Raw genomic sequence first — 15,953 nt, forward strand, 5'->3', positions numbered from 1 at the left:
TTTGGCACATATTTATTGAAAATTTTAAAAAGGGAAGAAACATATAATTTCTATAATAACTAGAACATGTAGAACCATGTACCATTTAAAGGCAGTAAGATATTTCCTAGTGAATCTGAGTAGCTTGAGAGTTATTAACACATCAATAGTTTAAAATTGCCCCTACTGAATGGTAATACAATTAGCAGCAGTAGTTACTGCAACTACTGTATTTATAATTGTAATAATTGAAAGCAGTGTTACAGCCATTTACGACTAATCCCTCTTTTGGGCACCAGAATTTGCTATCCCTTCTACAGTTGTAGTCTGAAAAAAAAAATGCTGTAAAATTATAGAAAATTAAGAAAAGAAACAAAGATGAAATGAGCTTCTCAGAGTCATAAAACCAGGAACAATCACCACAGGTCAATCTGCCTGGACACAAGTACGGAATGACCTTGAAGGCTTTGCATTTTCTTAGCTCATGAAAACTTAGGAAAAATATCTTCTCTCTGCACCCAAACTGGACAGAATCTAAATAGCCACCAAGGAGAACGTTTAGGAAAAATATATCAGAGCATGGTACTTACCCCAGAGACTGGAGAGTGGCACTAACTCTCAAGGAGAAACAAGTGCATAGAAGCTGATCCCTGCCATCTTTACCAAGTTAAACCACCAAATTAGTCTCCAGGATATAGCCTCCCTTCCATTTGCAGGTGCTGCTTCCCTGAATGCCAATGTCCATCACATGTGCTTACAGAGCAAAAAAAATCCCCTAAATTTCACTGGGCTGGACAGTGCAATATTTCAAAAAGCAGCTGTTGTTGGTAATGTTCAAGTTTATTGGCAATCCTTATAAAACTACCCCCAAAACACATACTGTATCTGATCTCATGTTAAGAAGGCTTTTCTCTAAAGAGTATTGAATCACTTTAATGTAGATTCTAATGCTGCCTTACTCCACTTTTAAGGTAGCCAGTAAATTCAGCTTTACTACAGAACTATAAAGATGTGAAAGAACTGTAACAGCATCTAAAAATGAACTGTTGCCACTATACTGTTCAGTTTAGAAAACTCTAAACAGAATACTGATGAAAAATGTTAATGATAGTTTGCTGAGTTGCCAAGAGAAATGAGACAATTCACTACATTTTTGTTATAAAATGTAAATTATAACATCCTAAAGAATCTGCCACAACTCCAAGAAGGACTAAAAGGAAGTTCTAAACAACACAGTATGTCAGTAATTTAATTTTTTAAAAGAGCTACCCAGCAGCCCTACTCACTTAATCAGTACAATCACAGCAAAGAACTCAGTATCCACTGGATTTTAACTCCAGCAAAATCCTGTCTATTGCAACAAAGAACCTCAAAGTATTTAAAGCACCTTGATGAATTAAGGCCTTAATCACATATGTATATACCTCCAAGCAGTTTGCATGAGATCACCAATACAGTTTCAATAGGCTGGATTAGTAGGGAAATTCAAAACACACTAATAGTGTCAGGGGAAGTTTAGGTTGGATATCAGGAAAAGGTTCTTCCCCCAGAGTGTGGTTGGGCACCGGAACAGGCTCCCCAAGTCAGTGCTCACAGCACCAGCTTGACTGAGGTCAAGAAGCATTAGAACAACGCTCTCAGGCACATGGTGTGATATTTGTGGGTGTGACTTGTCCTGTGCAGGGCCAGGAGTGGGACTCGATGATCCTTGTAGGTCCCTTCCAACTCAGGATATTCTATAATTCTGTGTGAAATGTTAAAAATACCCCCTGAGCCTGTGATCCTTTAGCTTTGAGGCAGTGGCTTGTCTCCTTTATCACACCCATGTCTCTGACCCTGAGTTTCAAGACTGAAAATGAATACTGTCTTTCTTCAGTAGTGATAATGAAATTATTTTACAGCCCCAGTCCTTCCCCAGTCTCTGTAAATTAATTCCGTGCCATGACCTCAGTCCTACAACTCACAAATGGCACAGAAGGTAGGGAGAAAAGGCAGAAAGGAGAGGCACTGTATCCCCTGGCATCTCTGCATGGCAGCTGGTGAGACAAAACAAAAAAAAAATCAGATCACTGCCTAGAGAGTCTATTGGCAACTCTCAGTTGCATCTGGGAACAATGACCCATCAAAGCTAACTACGTATTGTTAATATCCCTACCTAATCCAGGCAACGGGAAAGAAAAGTAGAAAGTGCCCTAGCAAATCCTACAACCTTCCAGCTCGCTCACATCTTCATTTTCCTGAGTCTGGTAAGCATATAAACATCCCTTATTACAGCAGTGTCCCCAGTGCTGCCATAAACATCATCTGGGGCCAGGTTGGGGGTGAGGGTGCATTCACTGCTGCCTGATGGTTTTTATTGCATATTCTCACAAAATACAGAGAAGCCAAGGAGGCCCCATTTCATGCTTCCACCTCACTGGTCTAGGAAGAAATTAATGTAGTGCAGAACTTCCCTACAGTGATATACTTGGGTCTGGGAAACAGGTTTCTGAGGGCTGGATTGTGATTTTTGAGATGCAGAATTTTTGAGCTATTGGGTTCTAAGCCTGCACAGTCTTAAGCTTGCAGCTACTGGCATGTTTGACATTTTAAACTATGAAATACCAACCTATTTTGAAATTGTCCAAATCATTAGTTGTGGAATTTTCCTAGCACTTCATGAATACCACTGTTAATTGGGCAATTAACTCGAAACTACAGAATATGCTGTGATGGCATGATATGATATAAGCCATGTAAAAGAAGGAACAGCCAAGCAACTCAGTATGTTGAAAGATATTAATGAAGTGGCAAAATCTGCCAGAAAAATAATAATGGGTGATTTTAACTACCCCAATATTAACTGGTTGAATAACACATCTGTACATGGTTTGGAGAAGCAGCTTATTGATACTATAAATGGCTTCTTTTTGGAGCAGCTCCTTCTGGAGCACAGAGGAGGAGGAGTTCCACTCAGTTATTAATTTGTGTGTGTATTTGTGTGGAAAGCAAGCATGGGTGTTCTGCTAAGCAACAATGGCCATGGGACAATGAGTTTGAATCTCGATGATGAAGTATTTCAAGTGGTAACCAAATAGTTAATGGCAGGTGGGTGGGTGAGGAAAAACCCATGAACAGCAGACATCTCAAAGGGATGGCTGTTTTGGAGGAATGAAGGAGTTTTTTCACACACAGAAACAAAACATCAGAATTAAAAAGAGAAGGGAGGAAAATTAAAAATTTAAAAAAAAAAATTTAAAAGGCTAGGTTAGCATGATTCTGGGGTAAGGATACAAGAATCTATGAGGACTTAAAAAACAGCTCTCTTTGAATGCATGAACTCTGCCTAAATAATTGAAACATTGCACAACACTGATTATTATAACTTACTGCTCAATATTGCACAATATGAAACAAAACCATAATGCAAACTGTGGCAATCAGAATGTATAAATTCAGTTTAAAAAATTACAGGAAGAGAAATTTTTATTTTTCCATAATTATATAATTATTTGAGTTGATCTATGGGGAGGACACATATATGTTACCTAATGTACAAATCTGGAATCTGGAGTAAGAGTATACAGTTCTTCCAACTGTTTTGAGGAATTCAGCAAAAAAGAGTTGAATGTGTGTGGTTATGCTTCCCTCATCATCCTCTAAAAGTTACAGTTATGTCCATAGAAAAACATCTTTAAAAACAAGACATCAAAAACCAAGTAACTAACATAAAAATTATACACAGAGAAGATGATGGTAATGGTCACTTTCCAGGTGGGATTATTTACAAATGGGGCTGCAAGGGATCAGAAATGCAGGGTTTTTTTGTTTCTTTATCACATTTCAAGAACCAAAAATTTAATAACAGATTCCCATAACGAGTCAGAAAAATCCTGGACTGAACAGCAACCAATATCTGATATTTCTGAGGTAAGTGAATATACCAGAGTTTGCATCAAGCAAATCTTTGGGCAAAAGGTTCCTTTCAACATAGATATATTTACCAACACTGATATAATTTTAGGATTTAGTGAATACAGTAAGGAAATCTATGGACTGTTTTCTAGGGTGGGGTGCTATCTTAGTGTATAATCAATTAAAAGGCCAATAACCTGACAATGTTTAAATGTTGCCCAAGCAAGAAAGGATCAGAGAGTTTTAATAACTGCTCTTGAGTGGATATAGAGTGTGGGGGAGATACGGTTTTAGGGTAAATGATTTTTCAAAAATTAAAATCTGTATCCTGATTTGGAGGAGGAAATGTTCCATAAAATTAAGACCTTCTAACAATACTTAAAAAATACTGGGTTAAGAAGCTGCAAAGTGGCATGAAACCTTGTGTTGACAAATAAGAACTTGCATCTTAGAAAGAACAATTTCAGTTATTTAAATTCACTGCTGGATTTTACACGAACTATAATCACTTAGTAAAGATGAAGCAAAGAAACACAATGCCAACAGTACAAACAAACCTGAAAGACATACAAAGAAAAGAGAAAATGTCCTGTTTTAACCAAATAGTGTGTATTCTGTTAAGGTAGGGTACTCTAAAACATATCTCAGAAATACAGAAGCAAGAATGAATTAATGGACATCATAGAATTTTTTAGTAAACCAGGGAAATTCTGGAACATTTTCACTTGTCTCTGAAAGGCAAAGGGTTGCCTGATGTGATGTTCATGAAAGTGTTGCTGAAACAGAATTAAGAATTAATATCATACACTCTGAAGTTAACAACATTTCTGATCCCCTGTGCCTGCTGTAGAAACACCTCTCAAGTTTTAGGTAGTTAATTATGAGGGTTAAGGGGGGCAACTTTTACTTCTCTTTCACCTTACTAAGCTTGGCTTCAGATTCCTGAGCTTTGCTCTGATCATTTCAGCAGATCTAACTCTAGTTGTCTCTTAACAGTGACCAATTCTTTTTTTAAAGTTGTTATATTCCAAACTAGTAAAGCATTTGAGTAGAAAATATATAGGAATATGAAGTAGGAATTTCCTATACACAGCCAGTTTGCTAGCTACTCATTCCTCTTCACTCTGCTGCTGTACAAGACTTTTGGCCATCTGCAAGACCACGTGTCTCAGCTTACGCAAACAAGTGAACTTTAAGTGAAGTTTTACACTTTTTGAACTGTTTCATTGAGAAAGGCTGAAGTGAATGATAAAACTCATGTAACCTGCTTTGTTTTAGCAATGGAGAATTGGATTAATTACTCCCTGGGGCTTTTTGGATCTTGCAGGGAGCATCTTTGAGACCAAGTTTCAGAGCCAGGATTATATTTACACAATTAAGTGTAGCCTTTGAATATTTTATGATGCACACTTACTGAATCCATCACATGCATATATAAGAACAGAAGCTGCTCCCACTTATTTCAAATTGATTTTGTTCAATGTCTTGTTAACACACAAAAATATCAATTCCTCTTCACTGTGCTTGAAATTGAACTACTAAAAGTAAAAAATTAACATTTTCACATTATTTGTATTTTAATTAATTAAAGCATTGCCAAGAAGAAAAAAAAATTGATGGAAAATTAATTTTTATAAAATACACCTATTTTTAAAACTGATCTTTATATTTTATCTTATCTTTAATATCTTAAAGTAAAATTTTTAATGTGGGCTTCACTTTGATCAGCTCTTTTTAATTAACTTTAGAAATATGAGTGTTTTATAGCACAGTCTTTATCAATTTTTTTTTTATTTAGCTATTAACACTTATGTTTTACCTTCAGCAGACCATTATCAGATTTCTATTGAGTCAGGCTTTGGTACATAGCAAAGATCTTGGTACATCTAGCAAGCAGTTAACCTCTTACCCTGCTCTCTCTTGTAGCTGTGATTATGATGAATGAATGGTTAGTTCTAAGCAATTCTGTTTTATGTCAATAAATGAATCAAACAGCCATTTGGTATATGGGCATTAGGAAGACAGAGAAAATGAAGCTGTCTGTGGACACTTTATAACCCTCACCCTTTTAAATAATATTTGAAAAGTTAATGCTGACATCAACTGTTGGTATTGTTCATCCATACTGTAGAATAAGACATTCTTTGTCTTATTTATGTAAAATGAGAAATACTGTATATAATTTATTACTCACAGCATGGCTTAAAGAAAATTCTCTTCATAGTTTTCCTGAAATACTGCATCGTAGTTCTTAAATTACTGTAAACTTCAGGTTTGTGATGAACAACCATTTCTTCCAGAAATATTTAGTCTCTGTAAATGCCAATCCCTTGCTGAAATTTGTCCAGGTATGGACCTGTGCAGGTACCTTGCTTCTACATTCTTAATTGGGGATCTTAACAGAAGGACTTCCTATTCCACTCTCCCAAGCATTGCACGCAACTTCAACTGCATATAGAATTGTTTGGATAAGGATTTGCATTTTATTGCTTAGCACTTTTGCAAAGGAGTTTTTAAGACAGCAGATGGATCTAGTGCATTGCACGGATCTCATCCAGCACGCATATGGAGCAGCGGCAGAACAAGGAAGCCCCACTTACACACAGAGCATGACAACCCTTTGAAAAAGGAAAAAGCATTTCTAGAAGCAGCTTCTCTAAATGGTTCAACTTCACCAGAAAGTAAGCAAAGGCAACACGTGTGGCCCCTGTCTTTCTGCAATGTGTCAGGAGCTGGTTGGATGGTGCTCTTGCTCATACTGGTGTCCTCATTCCACTAACTGCTAGAGTCTTATAGGCTGAAACCCCTTGGGTTTATGTGAATGAAAACTGTTATTTTCTCTATTTTCTCTTGTGCCATACATTTCATTCTTCATAAAGAACTGAAGGAGATTTCTGTGCTAAGCTAAATATTAAAATCCCAAAACTAGTTTAAGTGCACTGTTTGTTTATTGTAAGAAAAACTGTCTAAAATGAATACAATGCTTTCACAATACAAGTATTCTGTGTACCCATTTATTTGTTTACTTATTACCAGCCTGTCAATAGAGAAGCAGCCAAAATAATGTCTGCTGCGCTCGGAAGGTAAATGGGAACTCAGATAGGAACAGGTTTCTGCACCAGCATCACGCAACAGGCTTTCCTTCTATTAGAACTAGAAGTCACTAGGTGACCTCCCACAACCATACAGCCTGAGATAAAATCACACAGGGGAGCCCATCAGACATCCCAGGTAGATGCACAGGCTGGGGAGAGAGAACTTCAGATACTGAGAAACAAACGAAATGTTTGGTATTTGAGTTCTGTCCTGTTCCTAGCCCAGCCACCTTTCCCTTCCCTTGAGTCCTTTTCCCACACCTTCCTCTCTTCAGGTACAACTATGAAGCTGGATGGATGCAACAATGCATCTATCAAATCCTCACTGGCAAATGTGTTTGGGCACCAGGTTTTAGAAAGAAATGCTTTTCCTGCTTCCATTTTCTTTCTACTCAACTTACTGTCTCTTAAGAACATCTAAGGTATATATATTTAGGAAATCATTTTCAAACAAAAAAAATTATTCAAGTCTGTTTTCTTATTTTGATTGATTTACACCACATGTTATATACTGGAAATTTCTCTCTTATTAGAAAATTTGTGTGTTTCAACCCTTACATAAAAACAGCAAGATAAGTTTCCACTAGAAATCGATTTTATATTCACCATTTATAAAATAAACCCAGGAAAATAGAACTTCAAATTGCTGAGGGTCTAGTAAAATGATAGTTCGACCAGATTATTTTACATTAGCATGTCACAATGTCAGCAGGAAAGGAGGCAGAAGAGGAAAAAGGCCTCTGATTCTTCCAGCACACACAAGCCAAAAAAGGTTGCAGCAGAGATTCTAGTTAGGCATCACTTTTCTGTCTTAATAGGAACTTTGAAACACTCATTTATAGAAAGAGGTATGTGATAAGCTGGCAAACATCTCCTTGACCAAAATGCTGATTAACAGCCCTGTCTTATGAAGAGAAAAATAGAGTTCAACTTTTTGAGACTTGGGTTCAGTATCCAGTTTTTGTCAAAAGTAGAGACCATATATTTTCCCAAATATATTTACTGTTTATTATTTATATTTAATATATTTATATATATTATATATATATATATATTTATATAAAAACATTTCTATTTACTAGAACATCACATGATATCAATTAAACCCATAAGGTAATAGCACCAAAGATATGTGTCTTCATTTGCTCCAAATAAGCTGTGCTTTCCTTGACTTTTTTTGTACAAATATTCACAATTAAAGCATTTTCTCCTTTTAAATAAGCTGGTATAAATACAAAGCAGAAACCTCTTTGGTCAGATGCTTCATGCTATAAATAGAAAAAGTCCAAATTAAAGTAAAAAAAAAAAAAACAAATGTCACCTTAAAAATAAGATTAGGGAAAAATATTAAATATTGAATTTGAAGCAAAGCATGTTTCTGTTGACATGCTGATTAGAGTAAGTGTTTGAAAAGATAAAATTTATCTATTCACAGTGTCAGTTTTGTTGTGTCATAATGTGTGTGCCTGTGTGCATTTCCTAAGTGTTTCTTGTTCTGTTCTCAAAGTTTCTTAAAATAAAAATCCTGTTGTTAGTTTTTAAATAAATATAATTATATTTGGGAATAAAATCAAATATTTTCACCAAGTTTTCAACCAAGGTTTTTCACTGTAGAGCTCAAGACACTGAAGCTTCATGGGCTTTAACACCCCTCCCTTCAGGTTTTATTTTTCTCACTCTGTCAGTGCTTTCACATTGTAGCCTAGTCACAATAAAATGTTTACACCAAAACTGAACTGCTAGTAAAAAGATATATCTAATTGCTGATGTACAAGTAAAATTTGGTTTAAATGCTGTGTTATTAGATGACATTTATTTTGCCATTTATCTCTTTAAATAACTATTGCAGTTTACTACTGGAGAAACCTACTTGAGAAGAATAAAGAAATAAATTAAACCACGTTAAAACCACATTCTTGAAAAAAGTAACATTTAGTTAGAAAAATTACTCTGTGGTCATAAAACAAAAGCACAAATGTCATATTTTCCATGAAATTTACTTTTGTATGAATCATCAATCCTGTTTTCCCCTGAACAAAACTAGCCAAATATGACAAAAAATTCCCAAAGTTGCCCGAACTGGATGATCCAAGTAATTACATGTTACAGCAGAATGCATCTATGACAAAACTTTAAAAAATTTGAGGAAAAAGTTATCATAGCGCTTGGTTGAAATATCTTTGGTATAGACATATAGCAGCATTTAGCTGATCTTGCTGTATTCCCGTATAAAATATGCACAGTTTCAAAGATCAATCTCCCAGCACTGATCTGCACTCCTTCCCTTTGGAGTACAGATCAAACAAACACGCTATAAAAACATGCCCAAATATTTTAGCTTAACATGATAAAGGTATACACTTCTCATTAGCATTTTTTAAATACTTCTTAGAATTTATTCTCAAAACTCCTTATACAAGCAAACTTCTTGTCTTCCACGCCAACCCCTGAAGCTCCCATCTCCTTTGCTTAGGGCCTATTTGTTCAGTCTCAGGTCCCAGTCCTGAGTCCATCACCTTCCATGGTCAGCTCACGTGCATAAGTATTTGCAAAAATCAAGTTTTTGAATGGAAAGGAACCTCAGGTCCTCTATTTTATCAGTCTCATTTATGACGTTGTACATAGGCCTGTTACCACATTGCAGGAATCTGTATCTGTCATGTACAGAATATTTCTAAGTTAGGAGAGGTACAATAGAGATGATTTAAGAAATTCTAAACCTATATTACTGCAGAAGCTGTTCTTCAATGCTTTTCTCAGTATGTGAGGAAACTCAGGGCTGAATCCATCAGTACCTCCTACATTTAATTTTATTTTCAGTTTATGTGAACTTAAGGTTAGCATATGTTTCTAGATATACAGTGCTAAACACTAAAATGAGTTGCTTAAGCAAAGAACAGTCAGCACAGCGTTGGCTTCTCCAGATATTCATGTCACTGTGATTGAGGTCTATGTTGCAGAGGACACCAATCATAGGCCAGGCTGTGGCTCATCATTTCGTGCAGCCATCAACTCAGCTTCGTTGCTCAGGCTGCTGAACCACATTCCAGCTCTCACAGCCACAATATGTCAGGTGTCTCAGCTGCACTAACAGCCTTCCCTGCAACAGCCAGTGTGCAGTCGTGTGATCAAAACAGGCCATACCTCTCATGAAAGCTTAAATACTTGCTTGATTGACCTAAACACAACGATTTTTTTCAAAGTACCTTTTTATGTCACTTCTGTTTACTGCAGCTCTTTGATGATGTCAGCCGAGAAGAGCAGGACTCAGACCAGTTGCTTACAATATAATTACTAAAGTCCTTTCTATGTTTGTAATACTACATGAACTGAACAATACTTAAAATACTTCTCACCCAATTAGCTTGGTACACAAAAACTTCACCATGAAACTACTGCTGAATTTACTCCATTCCATGGAAAGTGTGCTCTGTATTGAAGTATAAAGAACTAGTCTTTGTATAGATTAATATATTACTATTTCTATTTATAAAAGAGAAAAATTAAGAAAATAAACTGACTGCTAAAAGAAAATAAGCAGTAGCAAAGCCAGAAAGAATATAACAAATTCCTCCCTCTCAATTCAGTAATCACTTTATATTGCCTTCTCAGAACTATTTTTCAATGGTAATACTTGGTTTTAAACTGTTTATCTTATTTGATAATATTTTCTTTATTTCTGACTGAGAATGTTCATTAAAAAAATGCTGACCTGTAAATGAAGGAAAGTGCAAATAGAATAGCAAAACCATATGTAAAAATGAACATTTGTAAAGAGGAAGGGTTAGTACAAATTGAACAGATTTCCATATTGAGAAGAGTACCAGCCATATTTTTTCAGTGATGAATGCAATTTTGTGAACATCTTTTTCCACAAATGATTGAATAAATATTTATTCATAAACTATGTTTGTGACTTAAGAGAACAAGCTGCATAGATTGGTTTCTTTTATACTACATCATACATGAGGTATTGCAATAATTTATATCGTGCCAAGTCTAGGACCCATTAGATTTTCCTTATTATACTTGACTAAAGCTGAGGACCAGCCAAAACAGCAATTCTGAAAGCTTTCTATTTGTTTCATGAATAAGTATCTTCCTCCCAGATCCTCTCCTCTAGCTTTCCTTGTCTCAAAGTATTTCTGTTTAGGTGCAGTCCAATTTGATATATTTGACCTTGAGCATATTCTGAAAGATTTTCCTGAGCTGTGGCCTCAATGACCATGATTTTGCTGAAACCATAAAGGCCAGATTTCTCTAAGGGATATAAAAATGTATTACTAGTTCAGTAAATGCTGCTCATCCTAGTGTTTCCTCAATAACACCACACAGCATTTCCTCTAAAATTCCCGTCTGTCTTGAGTCACAGCCCCAATTCTTTTCTAGAAATTATTTTCATTGCAAAAACATGATGCAGTGGTGTCGTTAGCAAGAGCCATCATTGATGTGTTACTGTAAGCTGTTCTCCCATCGTTATTATTAAAAAAACCAAAATAAATCTTTAAATAATAAATATTTACTTTTAATTCAGTATTTGTAGCTCCTCTGAATGGCAGAAGCATAAGTTGGTAGCAAAAAAAAATCTACCAAAAGTTTTAAAGTAGTGAAGTCAAATTCTTGCTAAATGAACAGTGACAGTTCAAAATTGCTTCCATTCCCCATGTCAAAATAGTATTAGAAAGATGCACATAACAGGGAAAAGAATAAATACTTACAAATACACAAGAAAATCAGCCTCAGCTCCCAGAAATCACTGGAAAGTTGCTTTTGAATTCATGAAACTGACCTGAAAATATAAAAGGAAAAAAAAAAGTTTAAACAAGAGAAAGCCCAGAACTGATAAATGTTACTTTTTTTTTTTATTACAAAATAGTTATGATTTTTAACCATGAGCCAAATAAAACAGAACACAAGACTGTTGTCACGCTTTCAGCCAAGTAATTTACACAGAATTTGTTTCCAGGAAGCCAATAGCAAGAGAAACAATTATTTCATTGTTCTGCATCTCACACCATAGCAACCCAGCCCATTATGGCTTCTAAGAACTGTCATAAATGCAAGCATGGTTATCTTTTAATAAGGAAAATAGCTGTGAGGGGGTTTCTGGCTTGGAGATTTTTCCTTTTTTATTTTCTCAAGTGTTATGGAACATTTATTACTTTTTATTTTTATTTAAGTAGTTTGTTAACAGCATTTTGCAGCTTACCTGGTGTAAAATTATTGTTTAGGTCATTTAATTGGAATGCATCTAAGGCAAAATTTATACAAAGAAGAAAGACTAACGATTTTGTTCTCTTATGGTCTAGATCCCAGTTAGAAGCTTAGCCTAAGTACAATGCAGTCACTATAAGGCATGATTAAATCCAACATTCTTTTTCCTGCATACCCCTCAGTTCTAGTTGGAAAGGTAACAGATGCAACTCAAACCCACAGAGCTCGCCTTATAAAATTCTTTAACTAGCACAATGACTCACTTTATGCCTCTAAATATCCATGGTTTCCTCTCTCCAGAACCCCCATGCATTAGAAGGTAGTTCAGTAGTTTATTTTTATTGTTTGGTCTACATACAGCACATTTTTAGTTCTTAGGAAAACAAAGAAACTTTGTTGCACAGCCCTTGTTTTCTTTCCAAAATGTGAGGATGGATATGGGTAACATTAAACTGAAAATAGTAATGGAGCCTGGGCAACTAGTTAGGTCAAACCCTTTTTGTTCTCTGAGAGCTATCTGATTAATTTTCAGTTCATAAAACAGTGGGTGTAAGCTCAGTTTAAAAACATGTAACTATATTTAAAGATGAAATTGTCATTTTTGCTAGCCCCCAGTAATCTTTAAGAAACACCTTCCCACAACATTTCTGTATCCTAAAGTGCACCAGCCAGTACTGCACAGTGCCTAGAGACAAGGAGAGAATACCAAACTTATCTTGATGCAGAATATCCTCCTTATTTCATACACCCACCCTGAAGTGCATATTATTCATTCCAACCAAGCCCTCCCCCATCCTGAAAGTACACATTTAATTGTGTCTTCTCTCCTGTAATACCAACAGACAGTCAACAAATCTCATTTGCTCTATCAATGCAGTGTTGTTATTATATATTTTAAAAGCAAGTCTGAATCTCATTATCAGCTGATTTATGCCATTAGTGTGTTTTGGAGCCACCAATTAAACAAGGACAGTGGTTCATAAGGTCACAGTTAATTAATCTGAAAGTATAAATACACTTTAATGCACACCACCTCATGTTGAGAATTTCGGAACAAAGCATCAAACCTTTATTCTGGGCAAGCAATTAGGGGGAAAGGTTAGACATACAAAATTTTAAACTTAGCTTTAGCACTCTGGTAATCTACCAGGGAAGAAGTTTAGTTTGGTAAAAAATCCTGCAGAACAAAATGTTTGTGAAGTCTTAATTCTTATAGAAACAGTGCAAGTGAGGGAGAAGGCAGAACAGGGCTAATTGTATCCAGTGATCCCGAGCAAATGAAGGCTTGCTGCTCAGATAGCACCTCAGAACTGTGAACCAGCTGCAGGCTTATCCATTATGGAGCTGGGCAGGGTGGGGGGAAAAAGCCCAGCCCCGAAGAGCCCAGTCTGTTCAAAATGGATTCATCAGAGCAGAGGTGTCTGTTGCATTTAGCAGGCTGTACAACTTCAACCACTTTCTCTTAGTAAATTGAGTAAAATAGTGCAATCCAGGAAGGGTTCAGTAATACCCAGCAACACAAACAGAGTGCAAGGAAGAAGCTGAAAACAGGCTAACCTACCAGAAACAGTTATTCACAGTGACATTTCACATATGAGTTATTGAGAGTTTACATGGAAAAAAAAAAACCTTTTTCTTACTGCCTGGACTGATTTTACCTTGCACAGTTCTCTGCTCAAAAGAAAACATAGCTAACAGACACATAAAAGTAAACCACATGACCTAAATAGATGGAGGAGTTGCTAACTACTTTTTCTTCTTACACCTGTATTCCTACATTCTATAGCTTCCATCACTTTCATTAGTTTCAGATGTCCAAGTACTTTTTCTTAAACTGAAAATAAACCCCATTTTCTTATCCGCATAGAAAACTTTCTGTCCATCAAATACTAACATTTTGATAAAACCATTTACCTTTTCACTTTAGATGTCTCAAGCTGAGCTTTGGGCGACCACACAGGTGAAGAGATATTGCATAAATATATACAAGGACAAAATTTAAGGACAAAATTTTCTTTAAAATATTCTGTAGTTTTAATTGGTCCAAATCCAAGCAGAAAATTCACTCAGATATTTTGTGGTTGAAGTCCTTTCAAAACATTCAGAATACCTGCAATTTCTGCCTTTTTAGAAGATTTCTACCATCCTTATCAAAGACTTGCTTTCCCTATGCCACAATGAAAGTGGGAAAAAAAGCTGTAAGACCAACTTACACTCTGATTTCAGGTACCTTTGGTAGTTACTAAAGCTAGCCACTTCTCATTGACCTAAGAATAACACACAGTCATACAACAATTTAACAGAATCCTTCAAAATAACTCAATTTTCAAACAGCTAAGCTTATATTGACACTGGAAATAAAACTGATTATGAACATCACTAAATGTCTGTAGGACCTTTTTTACTCTTTATTTATGAACCAAGGGAAATTCCATAAAAAGCCAAATATAACTTATCAAATAGTCATCCTTTCACCCAGACAGCTCTCAGTAATTCCCATAGGTCTCAATCTTCAGAAAAAAATTGTCATTGGTTTTGGAAAGCAGAAGAAAAGTTACTAATTTTTAAAAATGCTTAATTAAAATATCCTGAATTTTCTAAGATAGAGCTGCTACAGGTAGCCTGTATTTTCTGTGCACAGTCACCAGTGAGGATGAAGGAAGCCTGGAAGCAAAAAATGGAAGCAGTTATTTAGTAAAAAGCGTGGCATCACGTTATACCATTTGAGAATGTGGCCTATCATTGTGGGCTGCTAGGACTAAAATATGTATCATTTGAAACCTGTTAAAAAACTATTTTCAGAAGTATAGCATGATATGAAATTGTAAAAAGGAATAAAACTTTAATGAAAGTACACATTTAGGGCCTGAATCACATAATTTCACACCCTTAAATGTGTACTATTTCACAATTAAAACATCATTAATAACCTGTGTCAAGACACAATCACAAAAATGAAGGAGGCAGTAGGCTGATTTTAATGCAAAACTTTCAACTGCTTTTCTAAATATCTTCCTTTATTCAGGTAAATGACACTCTCAAGATGGTTCAATGAAAAATGTTTTACTTACACATGGGATATTCTTAATATGTGATTATTTTGAAACAGGAAAGCAAACACAGTAATTAACCACTACGAGCAAATTCCTCCTAGCTTCCCTTTGTTTCACTTCTGTTCAAACACCCAAGGATTGTATTTTATTGCCTTTGCTGGCTTGTTTCTTGAAAACTTTACTCTTCTTGATTCTATGCATAGCCAAAAAAAAAAAAATAAATAATTTAAAAAAACCAAAACCAAATCACCAAATCAATAAATAAACAAAAACCCCAACCAAACTAAAGTAACTACTACATTATTTTACTATTGCTCTTCATTTTAAAGTAGTCCCTCTGCAGTGATCATCATTTGGATCCTTGTACTCCCTAACAGAGATTGCAGTCAAGTGATCCATCAAAGAAGGAATCAGAGCACACCACCTGTTACACAAGTGGTCATTTTAAAACACATGCTGCGTCATAGTGAGGTAAGAACCACACCATGGCACATCCAGCGTAAAAATCGGTCTCCAAAGCTCAGTCCTCAGTTGCTGCTTTTGTTACAGATTTTCTGCTCAGCCTTCAGCAGAAATTGCTTTGTGTTTATTAGTTCTTATAACACAAAAAGGTGCTAGTATTTCTTCCCTCTGTAGCAGAGGTGCTTTACAATTCTACACCCCAGAAGCTGTGATGCTGTTATTACAGAAACGAGGCTCAAAAGAAGTATCTAAAACA

The 15,953-nt window shown here is 35.7% G+C and overlaps 1 protein-coding gene across 4 annotated transcripts in view; it reads right to left on the minus strand.

The window, feature by feature from the left end:
- Positions 1-15,953, minus strand: part of SOX6 (SRY-box transcription factor 6) — a 368,642-nt gene that overhangs the window by 306,177 nt on the left and 46,512 nt on the right. For all 4 annotated transcript variants that reach the window (XM_015629858.2, XM_015629859.2, XM_033515151.1 and 1 more), the window contains exon 2: positions 11,687-11,757. The gene's annotated coding sequence lies outside the window, so the exon portion shown is untranslated. The remainder of the gene's footprint in view (positions 1-11,686; positions 11,758-15,953) is intronic.

Source organism: Parus major, chromosome 5 (assembly GCF_001522545.3).
Source record: "Parus major isolate Abel chromosome 5, Parus_major1.1, whole genome shotgun sequence".
NCBI classification, from domain to species: Eukaryota; Metazoa; Chordata; class Aves; order Passeriformes; family Paridae; genus Parus; species Parus major.